We start from the raw sequence: 15,040 nt of genomic DNA on the forward strand, positions 1-15,040 counted from the left end.
TTCTAGTTCTTGAATGCACCCCCTGTTATTTATGGATATACTTTTGAATATATAGCACGTGGTTTTTGCAGGACATGTGACGATGATGATTATTTCTTGTAACGTTGTGGTAAAACAGGTATTGTGTGTTTTCATAGTGTATGATGTTACATCATATTGTACAAATCATATTGTATAGCTACAAATCGTATCATCAGTCATATTGTTTTGAATTACATTGTAACACATTTTTTTACATGTATCGAACCATGGCATCGTATCGTAATGAATCGTATCGTAACAAATGGAATTGTATCGTAATGGTATCATATGATAACGAATCGTACAGTATCGTAACATATCGTATCGCATCCCATTGTATGATAATTAATTCGATGGCTTCGTCACGAATCGCATCGCATTGTATCGTATCTTAACGAACCGAAAGGTACTGTATCACATCTTATTGAATCGTGTTGTAACGTATTGGATCACATCAATGTTTGTATTATACTGAAATGAATTGTATCATAGTGTATCATATCTTACTGTATCATTATGAATCTCGTGCTACTGTATCATGTTATTTAATCTTGTCATATTACGTTTTAATGAATTGTATCACATTGAATCACATGATATTGAATCTTTTTGTATCATGTTGTATGAATCATATTGCATTATTATATATATGTAGATATTCTTTTTTTCTTATTGCACTTACTTTTATTTGATGGATTCTTATTATACTGTATCATAAGCTCACATAGTCTTTCTGTATCATGCCAGATCATATCGAATCATATTGTTTTTATTTGTTTTTTTTTTTTAACTTGACATAATAAAATAACATACATGTTCATTTGAATTTTACCTTATACTTTGCATGAGGTCAGACTTTGTTTTACCTGTTTTCTTACAAAGTTTCTGTCATGTTTTCTTCGAAACATCCAACGATATCACTGTTATGATGTCTTATCATTGTTATGAGATCCTTTTTTCTAGATCCTGTGGTTGTTTATGTAGACGTCTCCGGGACGGGAATTATGTCTAAATTAAAGACTTTGTGTGTTTGCGTCAGAACAGATTGGTTTGTACAGATTGCGAGTTGAATTTCCTCCTCTGTCCCTCTAGCAGAGATTTTTATTTATTTTTTTTCCCCGGCAGTGTTTCTCTCTCTTTTCAGCCGTCAGATTCGTCTTGTTTGTCGAGCTGTCACTCTCCTTGTGCTTGTCCTCCTCTGCCGCAGCTCTGTCGTCTTTTCCAGTCTTCTTCGTTTTCTCTGGCTTGTGTCTTGTTTCACTCTTCAGTCTTCCCTCCCTCGCTCTCTCCTTCTGCAGATTGTTGAGCGATGACAGAAACCGGTTTGTGATCGACAGTCAGAGAGGGACCGAGCGCGAGGAGAGAGGGCAAACAGAGGAAAGATGAAAGGCAGAGAGACGGATAAGCAGTGAATTAGTGGAACAAAGAAGAAGAGAGGGAGGACAGAGAGGTGTGAAAAACAAAGAGGAGATGAGATGAAAAGTGAGGATGCAAGAGAAGAAAGATGGATGTATGGACTGAGAATCAGAAACAGTTTTATTTCATCTGGAAGAAGTTTGAGGAATTATTTTCAGTGACTGAACAACTAATTTCATTACAGGAGAGTGTTTGACATTTTGAGAAATACACCAATTTGCTTTCTCGCAGAGGAGAGGATTGATACCACTCTGAGCCTGGAGGGGATTAGCTTAGTTTAGCATAAAAACTGGAACCAAGGGGTAACAGCTAGCCTTGCTGTTACAGCACACGACTCCCTGTAAAATCACAGCTGGTTGTTTATACATTTGTCTTTTTATACAGATGAAACAAGTGAGACATAATGTGGTATTCAGTGATGTTTGTAAGTACTTGTAAGCTTAATTTTGAACTTTGGAGAGAGCTGTTTCTGACCGCTTCCAGTTTTAATGCTAAGCTAGGCTAATGCTGAGTCCAACTCCTTACTTAATGCACGGCCCTGAGTCTTCTTAACTTACTCTCCGTGAGGCTACAAAAAGGCACATTTCCCGAAACATCAAACTATTCCTTAGATGAAATTATGCCATGCAATATGTGGGCGGCACGGTGGAGCGGCGGTTAGCTCACAGCAATTAGGCTCTGGGTTCGAACCCTGGGCCTGAGGCCTTTCTGTGTGGAGTTTGCATGTTGTCCCCGTGTCTGCGTGGATTCACTCCGGGTTTGAAATTGTCAGCTGGGACTGGCTCCAGCCCCACCATGCGACCTGGTTGGGACAAGCGGTTAGATGATGGATGGATGTGGGAATATGTGCACATGTTACAAGGTTGACTGACTTGGACGAAAATCATTAAAATAAGAAACGAAGAAAACAATGATGAGAAAAAGAAGAAAAGAGGGCAGAGAGACTCTTGAAATGACATCAAAAATAATTAAATCAAGAAGTGAAATAAAAGTGAGTGGAAACAAAAGAATCAACAAGGGAATGATTAGAATTATACAGAGAGAGAGAGAGGGAGAGAGAGACACTGACAAGAAGGAAGAGAGAGAGATAATCCAGTTAATAGGGACTGAGGCAAACAGGAAGAAAGATGTGTTCAACAGAAAGAAGAAAGGAATAAAGAAGGAAGGAGGAGGAGAGGAGTAGATGTGTTGAACGGGTAGAGGAGAAGAAAATGAGAGTGTATTAGTATGAAGCCCTCCGTTAAGGAATGCATCATTCATCAGCCTCTCTATTAGCCTGTGTGTGTGTGTGTGTGTGTGTGTGTGTGTGTGTGTGTGTGTGTGTGTGTGTGTGTGTTTGTATTGTGTAGCTGCTTCAGGCCACCACTGTAGATTTCAAGTGTGTGTTCCAGTGTGAAAAATGTGCGTGTGTGGCATGTGGTTACTGTTTATGTGTGTGTTACATCACATTCACTCCCTGCTTTAAATGTCAAAACAAATGTTTTAAGCTGGTGTGTCACAGTGTAATGACAGTGTGTGCTGTGTGTGCGCGTGTGTGTGAAGTCCATACTTGTGGCTCCTGAGACGGGTTTGGGGAATGCTGCCCATCTGGAAGTCACCTCCTCTGCGTGTGTGTGTGTGTGTGTGTGTGTGACTCATACTACCAGCGTGGCTGACAACGACACACTTGTGTGTTGTTTATGTGCTCTGTCTGACAGTGCAGTTTTCTGCTCTCAGTGAAGGTCATTCAAGGTTGAATGTTCAAGCCATTTGTTCATCTGTGTTTATGTTTCTATAAATGTTCACACAGGTGCTTCGGGTGGAAGGTGGAGACCAGATGAGCTGGATTTGATCTTATAACTCTGTCTCCCAGGAAGTACATTTAAAAGTGAATACGTTGTGAAGGAAACATGATGCCTTCTTTTTTTTTTTTTTCAATTAACATAATGAGGGAATGCTGCTATTTAACATACACAGGAAGCCACAGAAGTGTTGAGACTGAATGTACCAGTAAAATGTGTGTTTCATTTGTTTTTAATATTATATTTTCTTTATTTAAACTCAAGGGTCATTGAGGGCAAGGCCCTTCATTTACAATGATGCCGAGCAAATCCAAATAATAAAAAGATACAAGGTAAAAGAGAAACAATCAATTAACACAAACACATAAACACAATTTATAAATAATGTACAGGGAATCAATTAGAGCAGGTACAAACAGAAGTTAAAAGGTTAGAAATTATGGATTTAAAATGACCAAAAGATACCAGTGCATTCATTTTTAAAGTGTTTTGTAGTGAGTTTCAAAGTGTTGGTGCAAAAAAGCTAAAATCAGATCTTCCAAGTTCAGTATGAACTCGAGGGACGTGGAGAGTGAGCCAGTCATTGGTCCGAGTGTCATGTGGTCCAGGGGAGCGAGCTAGCATGGATGTAATATATGAAGGCAGCTTCCAACAAGGGCACATTTTGCAGCACATCATCCACTTGTAGTGAAAACAGCGAAATGAAACTTGTTTTTAGATTCTCTCATCGCTTGGATGAGGTTAGTGAAAGACTATGAGCCGGTTTAATGCAGGAAAAGTTCACAGTGACTTGTGTTTTTGTTAATGTTTAACTGAAACCACAGTTTTTTAACCAAAGAGCTTTTGTTGCCTGGACCACTGTGGATGTGGACGTCCTCCGTCCAGCCTGAGCATCTCTCTGCAGCTATGGAACTTTATAAATGTAGTAATTGTTCGTATCATTTTTGCCTTTGTGTGATTGAACTGAAGATGCACCTTTACAACGAGGCTACCTGGACGTCCTCATTTAGAGCAGCTGTAACCTCAGATGACTGCATGTGAAAACTGACCGTCTGCCTCCTTGAAATCTGTTTATTTCTAATTTGCAACAACAAATCTGTTTTTGAAAGAGAAGAGTTGCTGTTTTATTGACCTATTAAAGAAATGTTGTTTCTGAACATATTTGCCAGGTGCCTGCAGTTTCTGCTTGTAGCTACTAAAGAGAAATTAAGGGAAAGATCTTTGTCAAAGTCAACAGTGACTTAAAGCAGGTTTAGCTTTTGGATATTTAACAATGATTTTCCGTGCGTGTTTTTTTTTTTTCCTAACTCAGTGTGCTGACACAGAAACAGGAGTTTTTCTTGTTTCCTGTCTGCTCCTCTCCTCTGTGGGAGAATCCTCCGTTCGGCTGCTGTGATGTTCCAGTTTTCTGTCTGACGCCTCTGACGGGGAATTTCTGTGGTGGAGGTGAAAAAGTTGCTGTTGAGATTATGTCCAGGTTTGTTTTTGATGTCAGATGTGATGGTGGCAGCGCATTGGTCTTATTCCCCTCCTACATTTCTCTGTCTTCCTTTCTTTCTTATATCCAAACGTGTTGTCTCCTTTCCTTGTCATGTATTCTTTCCCCTCATCCTTCCCTCCTTCCTCCTTGGGTTTTTCTTTCTTACTCCTTCTTTTTTCCAAACCCATTGTCTCCTTCCTTCCCTCCCTCATTTCTTCCTTGTATGTAAACCTTTTTCTCATTTCCTTCCTCACTTCCCTAATTTCTCCTTATACCTCTTTACCTTCCTTCCTTCCTTCCCTAATTTCTTCCCTGTATGCAAACCTTTTTCTCATTTGCTTCCTTCCTTCTTTCCTTCCCTAGTTTCTCCCTATACCTCTTTACCTTTCTTCATTGGCTTTTTCTTTCTTGCTCCTTCCCTCTATCCAAACCAGTTGTCTCCCTTCTTCCTTCCTTCCTTCCTTCCTTCCTTCTTGCTCATAACTCACTATTTCTTTTCCTCCATTCCTGCTTTCACTCTTTCCTCTGATCTTTGTTGAAGTACTTCCTTCTCGTTCTCATTTGAATGATTACCTCTTTTCTTCTTCCCTTCTTTATTTCTTTTATTCTGTCTTCTCTCCTTGGTTCCATCCATCCTCCCTCCTCTGTCTTCATCATACCTCTCTCTCTCTCTCTCTCTTTCTCTCTCTCTCTCTCCTCTCTCTCTCTCTCTCTCTCTCTCTGTCAAGACTCAGCAGTAAATATTCTGTAATCAGCCTCACATGCTCGTCTGCTCACACAGGGCTGCTGCTGTCACCGCACACACTGACGAGACTGTGTGTGTGTGTGTGTGTGTGTGTGTGTGTGTGTGTGTGTACCTCCTTCCAGCTCTACTTTTTGATCTAAGTGCCAGTCTATTTCACATGCAAATGATTTAAATTGTATCTCTCTTCTGTCGCCCCTCGTTTCGTCCAGCTGCAGCGTGAGCTAGAGAGAGGACGTCTTTATGTCTGAGGAGGCGATGGCGTCACCAAACCCTGGAAATCGGGGCCACACAAATTTCCTACACAGAGTCGGGTCAAATGTATCTAGAGATAAACCGTGTCTTATATTCTCACGAGCCGCAAACGTGTGACACACATCTCCTGCACAGATGCGCAGAAAGCTCTGGACTTTAAGGCTCCTAAAGCTCTTAGTAAAGGTTTAGAGAAGGATTGTGAAAGTTTTGAACCTGTTTTGAAATCTGAGGCCTGGAATCTCAGTGACTTATTCTTGGCAGCATTTGGATCAGGTCTGATGTCCACTGAGAGACATGAAAGGCTGAAAGAACTCTTTTTGGGGGGTTCAGTTCTTGGGTTTGTAGAGCCTGAAATCTTGGTGAGTCTTTTTAAAAACAGTTTTTTAATGTTAATAATCAGTGGGCAACAACCTAACTGCCCCACACTGATTGGTGTTTTCCCATGGATGTTTCATATATACAGAATTCTGCCTCTGTGTGTCCCATCTGCGGTCACGTAGTCCTGATGACCAGACTTCACTACTATAACCGTGGTTGTTTGGATCACAGTCAGATATTATCGTGGAATAACTATTTCCATAAAAACTTTGTGCTTCTTGTGTCAGTGTCAGGACCAAAGTTACCTGATCCACTGATTTTGGGCCCCAGATAAATCAGAATATTCAGTGTGATAGAGATGTGTCCTCATATGAAATGATGTTTGGTTTCCTGAGACCTTGGGCCTCTTTTGGAAGCTCGTGATTTTAGGTTTGTCTCTGTGACTTGTTTCTTATTGGTTAACAATTGGCATGAACTCTATGGACAAGACTTCTGATTCAGAATCAACTGTCAGAACATTAGTAATCATCTTACTGAAAATATAGTTGAATTAATCACCACTGAAGTGTTTTTTTTTTTTTTTTTGCCTGTAAGTTCTTGTTAAAAGTTGCACAATTTCTTCATAAATGATTCATGTCTTATTCATTGTTAAAACTTGTACATTTTCAAGTATTTTTAGCTCAGATCAGGAATCTCCAGGAATAGATGGTGTTGGCATGAAGTCAGTAGAACGATGTGGGCGACTTAACAATACTGTACTGTATGCTTGTGTGTGTGTGTGTGTGTTTGTGTGTGTTAGCTTTCAGTGGAGGCTCACTTCAGGAAATCGTGTTTTAAATCCAGGAAATGAGCTTTTATACCCAGCTTGGCCCTCATCCAAAGTCGTGCATCTCTTGGTTTCAGTTTTCCCTAAATAATATTTGTTGATGGATGAATTCATTTCACGGCGAAGGCTGGCCGCAGCTGAAATGCTCCTGCAGTCGGTACAGTGAACTGAATATAGGGTGAAAACAACAAAGATAAATCACAGGCTTTAAGAAAAATCCAGTGAATGGGATAAAGGACTTTAAAGTAGTTTTTGTAAAACTAACAGGTCTGTAAGTGTTAAAAGAAACCGAAAGAAACATGACAGCAAAGAAACAGGCCTAATAAATACAACAAAGCAGACAAATGCAGACAAAAAACTCAAAATAGAAAACCTACACCTCCATTTAACATCTCATCAGGCCTGATTATTAGATTAGAAGAAGAAACAAGACATAAACATGGAAATACTCCTTATCCATTAATGGAATTATTTCATAGAAAAATTCTCTCCCTCTCATAATAAATTCATTTATCAGTAGGAAATTGTTGTTAAGTGTGAACTGTGTCGCTAAAAAGCGGCTGAGGTTTGCTTTGTTGAATTTTTGCCGCCTTTCTTTACATTGATTATTGTCTTTGTCCTTATACCCACGTGCTTGGATCCTTAAAGTCTTGCTCAAAAAAAAGCAACACAAAATACAAAGAAAATGTACAAATCTATATTGATAATCACTCAGAATAAAACTCCAGAACAGTTCATGTTGTTTCACTATTCACAGACACAAAAAACTGCAGCTACGTGTAAGAAATAAAACTTTTTTTGTGCCCTTTTCTTTGAAAGTCTATATATGCTTGTAAATCAGTGAAAATATGAATAATTCACAGTTCTAGGAACTTATTTCAAAACCATTTTTTTGATCTTCACATACACAGACACAGAGTAAAGCCCCACGTCTCAGCTTGTCTCTACATGATATATCAATAAAGTTATGTTGCTATAAATAAAACATGCTCAGTATAGGCACTGACGAGGAGAAGGACCAATGAGGCAGCTCAGGCTCATTCAGTTCTTCTCAAGGAGACCTGGAAAGTCAGGGAAAAGTCACAGAGTTTGAAGCAGTTTCTTCATGAACATTTCAGCCTCTAATTTAACGGCCTTTCATTTTCATGTTAGTGGGTCTAACGCTGTGTAACTGAGATTAATGGTAGACAGGAAGAAACCATGGTGGAAAATAGTTTTGTGAGATATACAGTATATATTTTTTTTACTTACTTGATAAAACATGCACTAGGAGGGCTATCCGGAAGCTTTCCTGGAGCTTTTGATCATATCACATGATCTTCTTCAGCAGACGGATTCTACCGCCTGCATTTATGTAGCTTATTATTATATATTTTGAATTTTTTCTTCTCTCTTTCTTTCCGCCCTAAATAAAATTTTATAAATATTTATAAAATTTTATAAATTTTATTTAAGTCCATACTGCCTTTTTGGCCTCGCAGTACTAAATTAATGTATTTGCATTAAAGTCTTTTTATCATACAACACAGGCTTCATGTCTTTTTCCCTTTCAATATATTTTCTGTGCCATTAAACCATTTTTAGTCCATCTGTCAGGTCATGTAATGAAATGTAGAAGTCACAGAAAAGTCTAATATATTTGAGATGATTTAGATTTTATGGTTTTATTCAATAGGAGTATAATATTTTGGTTGTAGTCCTGGTCATGGCCACTCGGAGGCAGTACAGATCAGTAATTAGTGTGAATCTGCCTCTTTTGTCTTGCAGGAGTTTGTGTCTGTGTGTGAGAGAGAAGATGATGCACATCTTTCTCCCTCAACTTGTTTACATCTGACGTCATCACCATCGCTCTAATCATCCTCTTCCTCTCCTCTACCACTCTCTCTCTCTCTCTCTCTCTCTCTCTCTCTCTCTCTCTCCCTTCCTCCCTCTGCTTTGCTCTTTGAAGGCAGCTCTCATGTCAGTGTGTGATATATATTTTAAAGTCTTTTTGGTTTGTCAGACAGAATCAAGAAACACTCTCAGGCACCAACAGTGAACGGTTGTGGGTTAAATTCCCCCTTTTACTCACGGCGGTTGTCTTTACTGTGGCGGAGGCTGAAGGTTTTTATTACTTCCTGGGAACATATCAGTTTTTTTCTTTATGTTATTCTTTCATATATTCTTGACTATGTGGTTATATCTTTAAGTAGAACAACAATTGCTTTTAAAAATATGTTTAAGATGGAAATGGGTTTAAAGAAACTTCTGAATGAGGGGAACAGTTATAAAAAACAAAAGCATATGTGCAGAATGAGTAAGATTCATTTCACTGCTGTGAAAACCTGACATGAAAAATCTAGTTTAAGGTCAAACTTACACTCTTTCACTTACGACTTTATACTCATGTTCCAAAATTTGACCACATCAGACTTTCAAATGGAGATTTTCATTTGGAAAAATACTTGAAGAACCAGCAGCTCTGCCGACTTTCTCCACTCAATGATGCCCTTCGTCTTTCGTCTCTCTTAAAACGGCACCAAATGAATACGAGCTGTTGTTTGGAGGCAGAGGGGGTGAACACCTGAGCACGACTCGATACGCTGACGGCTCGTCGATCACCGGGCATCACCAGCGGTAAACTTTAAAATCAATGACTCACTGATAGGCAGCTGTTTTCTGGCCTCTCTCAGCCGAACACAGTGAATGAGTTTCCCTCAGTCTCTCCGCTCTGCAGGAAATGGCTCGGTGATTGCTTTGTTGAATGCAGCATCGGGGTGAGAGGTTCAATTTCCTCCCTGACTCACTGGAGCCTCAATCTGGCACTTTCACTGCGGGTTACACAAATAGTTTGAAAAGCTTCGAGAGATCCAAGTGTTGTGGGTCTTCTCGACACCAGCACATCAACATGTGTGTGAGGTTGTATATTTTCATGTTCTCTCGTGACCCCAGAAACCAGCTGATCAAAGGAGCAGGAGACCAAAATGTGATAAATAGACGCAACCATAACGAGAGAGGAGCTGCTCTCCTCCGTCTTTCCACTCCTTTTAGGGATTACACTCGGGCTGCTCCAGCTTCATTATCTGCTGTGGGATGGAGCTTTGGAGGACCATAACACACTCACAGAGTCAGGAGTGTGTGTGTGTGTGTGTGTGTGTGTGTGTTCTTCCCGACTGAATATATGCGTGTGTGTCCTGCAGGCAGCAAAAGTGTTTACAGGGAGAAGGGGATGATGATGAAGGGAGGGAGTGGGCTGTGGCTTAGAGAGAGAGAGAGAGAGGAAGAGGAAGAGCGGAGGGGGAATTAGAGTATGAGGGGCTTCAAGCTGAAGAAGAGGCCACAAAGTGAAATAAAAACAAGATAGAATCAAATAAAAGATATGAAGTGGAGTTATGAAAAACCCCGAATGAGAAATGTTCCTGTGGCACAAAAGAAACTGGAAGAAAATGGAAGATAATAAGAAATTAAAAGATGGTAAGATGTTGGAAAAGGAAGATACTGAAGAAAGAGTGAGGAGGAGTAGGGAGGGGAAGAAGAGAGAGAAGTCATAGGAGAATGAATGATGGAAGAAGAGAGGTAGGGAAAACAAGATAACGTTCGCCTAAACAAGTTAGTTAACATTAGCCTAAACAAGCTAGCTAATGTTAGCCTTTGCGAACGTCATGTGTGGACTTTGCTACAACAGATTCCAGCTGCTGCAGTTCACGAACATTCACGACAACATTTCAGGACGTGAACATACTGACGACATCGTTGTTAATGATTTCCGATGATTTCCGTCAAATGTAAAATACCTCCACACACCAGTCTTGTCGTGTTTTTTTTTTTTTTTTTTTGTCCCATAAGTCACAGCGAACCTGTTGCAGCACCTGTAACTGTCATCTCAGGTGTTGTTGGTATTGTTTACTGTGCCTGCCTTTTTCGTGCCGACTTTGACGTCAGACATCAGGCATCAGCTTGGTACCGAAGCATCAGCTCTTGTGACGTCCCTTACAGAAAGTGGGTGGGACCAGAAGAGGAAATAGATGGAGGAGGGAATTTGGTAAAGTTGTAAGGAAACCAGAAGATGAAAAGAGAAGAAGAAGAGAAAGAGAAAGGCATATACAAAGTAAGGAGGAGGTATATAGGAACGTGGCTGCAGCTGGCTTGTTGTTTATTTCTGCAGCAACACAAACCTTGGCTGAACTCAAGTGAAACACAGTCCAGCTGAAAAACTCTAAAGTATAAAAAAAATTGTAGCTGTACTGCATCAGTGCAGAGTAAAGTAGAATTAATGGGGGTAAGACAGTACTTTAATTGGATTCAGTGGCTCAAAACTCAACACTGGTACGTTACACTGACATTACTGAATTACACTTATCACCTGGGATCATCAGCGTTAATCCATCCAGAGGAAACAGAGACGTATTATTCCTCCAAACCTTCACTACGCTTTTTACTCCGTTCTTCCCTCAGTTCTGCTCCTTTTCCAAGTTCATGTTTCAACTCTCTTTACCTTCCCTGGTCTCTGTGTCTGTGTGTGTGTGTGTGTGTGTGTGTGTATGTATGTATAAGAGATTTATTTTCCCCAGTTTCTAGAGGGTGAAATGAGAAATCAGCAAAAAAAAGGAAGATAAAGTAGGCAAAACAAAATTCCATTATTATAAGGTTTTAAAAGGATTTAAAGTTTTAAAATAGGTGCTGTCTGCAACAATGTCCTCTGGAGGTGACAACTGAATCTAATCTGAAATTGTCTAAATCAACACACAGTGGCTTTTTGACTTTTTTCTTTTGTTGTGCTGTTGCAGGAGGATGCAAAACACAGCGGTTTGACAGTAAACAACGAGCTCCTGCAGAACATGCTTCAAAACCATATTCAAATAACACATTGAGAATGCGCATGAATCAAAACCCTGTTTTTAGGAGATGCTGCATTTTATTTGGAAGCTTTTCTTTCTCCTTCTGTCTCCCACCTCCTCACCCCATCACTGTCTGTCTTCCTCTGATGAGAAGAAAACAAACGGTCTCGGTGCTGCTCCTCGCCTCTGGTCACATCTGAACCCGACGTATACACAGAAGCTGCTGTAATGGCCTGGTACATTCTTCTGTACCCTCCCTCTTTCCCCTTCTTCCTCATCCCAGCTCTCATCTGTTTCCACTTAAACAAGTCAGATCTCATTTTTCTCCAGGCTTTGGTGTCTGGAGGAGAAAGTGGTGGTGGGGGGGGTCTTGTTTTGGTCACATTGAGAGGAGTCACTGAAAGGTTGGACGGCGGCAACTGCAGCTGCATCACAAATTCGGCAACGGATTCGATGTGAGATATTGATTCTGAGGTTGAAAAATTGCATGATATCCTCTCATATATTGGTTAACATGCTATTTTTTTTCTTTAATCAGCCTCCACTCTCTCTCATTTACATCTTCACCTGTTACTTTCTCACCTTGTCGCTGTGTCAAACTGTGGATGTGCACGTGGATGTAAAGCAGCAGTGCCTTCGTTCCTGTCGGGCAGCTCCAATAATAACTCTGAGAGTTTGGAGTTAAGGGAGGGTTTAAGAGCGAGGGACTTATTTATTGCCATGAGTCTCTCCTTCCTCCCCTTTTCCTCTTCTTCCTCTTCACTAACCCCCCGCTCCCTCCCTCCCTCACCTCCAACCTTCTTAATCCGCTCACAATATTGTCCGGAAACGGCTCCTGCGACAGGAGCTCTGAGAAACACTCTTTTAAGGACATCTTATTAAACCAGGTGGGGTGTTATTTGACCCTGTTTGAAGACTGTGAGAACCCGCCAGCACAGCAAAGGAAAGACAGAGAGAGACAGAGATACCCAGAGGACAGAGACACACCGACTGAGAGGAAATTGGGAGGAAAAAAGTAAAGAAATAGAGAAATTGCAAGAAGTAATTATTCCACAGTAGTGCAAAAAAGAAGGCGAAAAAAAAGAAATGTATTCCAGATGCATTAGATTGACTGGCATATAACCAAAGATGGACGTAGCCTCTGTGACGTCACCTATAGGTTTCTGAAGAGGGATTTTGAAGCTCAGAGTGGGCTGCTCCGCTGTCGACATCTTGGCAGTGCCTGACTTCACCTACCTCCTGGCTTATCCAAAAGTTGGGGTGTTTGTGTGGAGACTTCGGTGAATGATGGTTTGGAGGAAGCATTCACACTCACCTACCTGTCACTCAGAGTGCCTGCACCCTCAATTATGCATAACTTTAAGCCTAATACAGGTGAGATATATAAAATTTCACCTCCCATACAGTTGTCATGAAGGAGGAAATTATCTATATAGACTAAAACCTTTTAGAGATGACCTCCAGTGGCCATTCAAGGAACTGCAGTTTTGGGCTTCATGTTTTAGCCTCGGAGGTTGCTGCTTGGATATAAGTAATGAATGAATATGTACTGTGTGTGTGTATATATATATATATATATATATATATATATATATATATATATATATATACACATACATACACACATCATGGCACATTCATTTATCATGTCACAGATTCACATTTAGATATGTGGCTTTTGGACATTTCACAAGATGAATTCACATCATATTTACACAGGTAATTATCATCTATTTCACAGGTAAAGTTTAATAAATCACATGTAGAAACAATGATTTCATGTGTAATTTAACATATAGACACATGCAGATTGTGACATGTAAGGTTTTGCTTGGTATTTGTACATTTTACTTGAATCAGCATTGTTCAGTTTTTATTTTTATGTCCTGATTTCCTGAAGAGGTGGCAGAGAATATTGTTTCACCATAGATATGGTTTAAGTTAAAGGTCAACTGAAATGATCAAAACATATACACACTGAATCTTCCCCCCAAAAACTGACATTGAAAAAGAAATTCAATTAGTTGTCTGTTTTCACTTTAATCAAATGGGAAATGTTGAAGACGGGGAGAGAGAAGCGAAACAGAAAGATGACAGAGAGGAAGCAAGCGAAAGATTAAAAGAGAGAAGGGCACGAGGGAAGTCATTATTCCCAGCAGAAAGGCTGAGTCTTTGTGGCTGTACAGTATGTGTTTGTCTCTGCATACTTCTGTTTGTGTGTAAGTGAGAGGAAAACAGAAAATGAGAGAGACGGAGGTGAGAAGGAAAGAGGAGACTGTGAGAGACGACTGAAGAGCAGCTGAGAGGATGTGAGGAGAGAGAAGAAAGAAAAATCAGTGACTCAGACTCTGATAAGACTGACGCTGATTTTTATTTTATTTTTAAAGATGGTAACTAATTCAGACATTATACCATCAGCAAAACACTTGAATGTTAAATGTGTAGGAGATTGAGATGGAATAAATACATTATTAAAAGAATAACTGTTTTTTTTTAAACTTAAGTCTAATTTTGTACTTTTGGTTTTCGTTCCAGTTGGTTATGATGACATTGTAGTTGCTTTAGTAATTGCTGTGATCTGGAAACGTCGCCACACTGCTGGATCATCACCTTTTGAGATGGTTGTTGTTGAGTTCGATTGGACGAACACAGAGTCATTAAATTCTTGGCTGTGATACAGATGACATCAAGTCCTGTCCGGATGTAGCTCACCGTCATCACGACCATTGTTAAGCAACGTACATGAAAACCAACAAAGATGGTTTACTATTACTCGCTATAGCTGTCACTTCTTCAGAAAGTCAAGTCTGACCCATCCACCCATCCATCCATTATTACCTTCATCTTACTGGTGACAGTCTTATAGGGGAGGTAAAGAGTCCTGAGGATGTGTGGTAAAGTATAGGAAATGGTGTAATAACCAATAGAAACAATGGCCAGACCCACAATCACAACAAATATATCTTATATTAGATAGAAGAGTTTCTTCTACTTCGATGCTCCAATATCTGTAATAATATACTCTATACTACTTGGGATAAATTTGGCCTCTCTGCTGTCGAGTTCTATGCGTTTGCTGTCACTGGATTTGTTTTGATTGGAGAACGAGAGGTTGAGTTCGGAAAGAAGAGCGAGACAGAGAGATGGAGACAGATGAAGAAAGAGGGAAGCGATGAAACGACGGAGGCTGTTATTTAATAATGTCAGAGGAGTGATGTGAGGATAACCAGGGAAAGTGGGAGAGTAACGTCGGGATAGGGTGACAGAGGGAGGAGGCGAAGTGACGATAGAGCGACATGTGAGTAAAATGAGGACAGGGAAAGAGAAAGAGAGAGAGAAAGAGCAGTAGTCCTCCTCTGTTAGACCCCCCCCTGTGCCCCCCCC

General features: G+C 40.2%; 1 protein-coding gene across 2 annotated transcripts in view; it reads left to right on the top strand.

Moving 5' to 3' along the window:
• Nucleotides 1-15,040, top strand: part of nhsl2 (NHS-like 2) — a 131,253-nt gene that overhangs the window by 21,890 nt on the left and 94,323 nt on the right. The window lies entirely within an intron of this gene.

Source organism: Trachinotus anak, unplaced genomic scaffold, assembly GCF_046630095.1.
Source record: "Trachinotus anak isolate AG129_WGS33_773 ecotype Australia unplaced genomic scaffold, CSIRO_AGI_Tana_v1 ptg000023l, whole genome shotgun sequence".
Taxonomy (NCBI): domain Eukaryota; kingdom Metazoa; phylum Chordata; class Actinopteri; order Carangiformes; family Carangidae; genus Trachinotus; species Trachinotus anak.